The sequence below is a fragment of the Buceros rhinoceros genome, unplaced genomic scaffold (assembly GCF_000710305.1).
Source record: "Buceros rhinoceros silvestris isolate BGI_N320 unplaced genomic scaffold, ASM71030v1 scaffold14758, whole genome shotgun sequence".
Lineage (NCBI taxonomy): Eukaryota > Metazoa > Chordata > Aves > Bucerotiformes > Bucerotidae > Buceros > Buceros rhinoceros.
In genome coordinates, this window is record NW_010426431.1 from 26,047 (window position 1) to 28,161 (window position 2,115).

At 35.0% G+C, this 2,115-nt stretch overlaps 1 protein-coding gene across 1 annotated transcript in view; it reads right to left on the reverse strand.

The window, feature by feature from the left end:
- CRISPLD1 (cysteine-rich secretory protein LCCL domain containing 1) overlaps positions 1-2,115 on the reverse strand; it is a 26,604-nt gene that overhangs the window by 21,217 nt on the left and 3,272 nt on the right. The window lies entirely within an intron of this gene.

Consider the following 2,115-nt stretch of genomic DNA (forward strand, 5'->3'; position numbering starts at 1 on the left):
GCTAGGTTGGCCAAAAGGAGCCATTCATATTAGTGAGAGGCATACTTAGGACAAATTAAAGAAAAAGATTATGAATTTATCACAATTGTTTATCCATGGAAGAATAGGCTTGTAGCTGAAAGGCACATGTAAGTTTCTTTCTTGCAAAAGCATACTAAAATCTACTGTTCTTGAAAGAAATTACACCATACTGTGTACGTATAGCTTTTACTGTGCTAAGCTGCTGTTTGTTCAAAGTGGTCCCTCCTGTGTGAAGTATCCACACCACTGCTTGACTTTTTAAATCTCCTGATAGTTGCAGAAATAGTTTTCAGATACCCGATTCTCTGACAGCAGCATTCGGGTTAGGAAACATGTATTTCCAGGAAGAAAACACATTTCTTAGTAGAAACACAATTATTTAATCATAAACTCAATTTCTTAGAACGAGACTGTGTTATCTAAATAACAGTAATTCAGCATTTCCAACCCCAAATTACCATGCAAACTCTGGAGATCACGTCTACAATTTTTTAGCGCAGATTAACACAGTCAAAGAACAAATATAGCAGACAAATTCCATGTGCAAAAATTATTTTTTCTATTGATTTTTGAAATGCAGTTTTCACCTTATTAATCAGATTACTCATTAAAAACAAGCATATCCTTGGTTATGCAAGACCATGATTACGTAAAGATTTTAATATTATTTATTTTGACAGAACAACTCTAACAGTATAACAATGACAGGATAAAGCTTTTAACCATCATAGAGATACTAAACCTACTGACTTTAGAAAACGGTAGGAATTTTCTATTCACCCTACTGGGCCAGAATTTCAATGTCACAAGCCATAGCATACTTCACTCTCTGTAAGAAAATATTCTAATCTTCAATCATAAAGTTTTATATGACACTTTGTATAAATCTTTTCCTCTTCCTTGTCACACCATCATAAATTGTTTTTCCTGTTGCACCCACTGAAAAAACATTTTTTTCATACATATATTTCTTCATATATATATTCTGTTCTTATAAATCGTAGTATAATTGCTTCAACATTCTACAACGGAATCATGAAACTGTAATATCTTAAAGTAAAAAACACTTCAGTTTGTCTTTGTTGCATATATTGTATGACACTAAGAGGCCAAATATCTTATACTACTTAGATTTAGCTCTGAATGTAAAGTTAACGCATTTCCCAAATAACTGCTGTTAAGAATGGTTTTACCAACTGAATTCTGAAATACAGAATTAGAGTAAATTAGACTTGCATTAGATCAAAATGTGGGCATCTGCTCACTTTTAGAACTTCCCGCCTCCAAAGCCAGCTAAAATTTCTTATAGCTCGTACAAACCTTAGAACACAACATACTCTCTTGTAAAGCATCCCCCCGCATTTTTGACCCTTAAAACAACAGTCACAGTTAAAGGAATTGTACTGTTGTGTTGGTTTTTTCTCCACACAAATTTAAAAACATTTTATGCAGCTATTTTAACTGAAATAATAGTATTTTTTGAAGGTCAGAGCTAAGAAGTTCATTGTAGGTGGTTGAATCAGTTCATAAAGCTTGTGAGGTAGTTATCTTCAACAAGATCTTCTTTTCAAGAGTGACAACAGCTGTGCATGACAGAGCCATCCAGAACTGTGCCAGAATAGCTTTCTGATGAAACAATTTAATTAATTATTAATCCTTCTTACAAATTAACACCCACAATCCATGATACTCTTGAGATTTGATATGGTCTTCAAAAAATTTCCTTCTTCTTAACTGTTTGTCTGCCTTCATCCACAGTGTAGAACATCGTCTTTACTCACCCCTGCTTGCCTAGCCATCAATAAGCACACTTCCTTGTTTCCACACCACAGTCTTAGCTGCAGCAAAGAAATAATCTTCATGGAAGAGCAGATGGGAGGCAGCAAAGCTCTTTCCAGGAAGCGTAGCAGAGGAGACAATATAAACAATGAGGAGCTTGGGATGTTAGGGTATTTTTGCCCATCGCACAGTCATTCCTACCTCCAGAAAAGGTTCATCTAAGAGCCAGGTACCCAACTCCATACTCTTCTAGAATGGGTTTATGTGTTTGAGATTATCTCAGGTAGGAATCTGCACAAGTAATTAAGGGAAAGA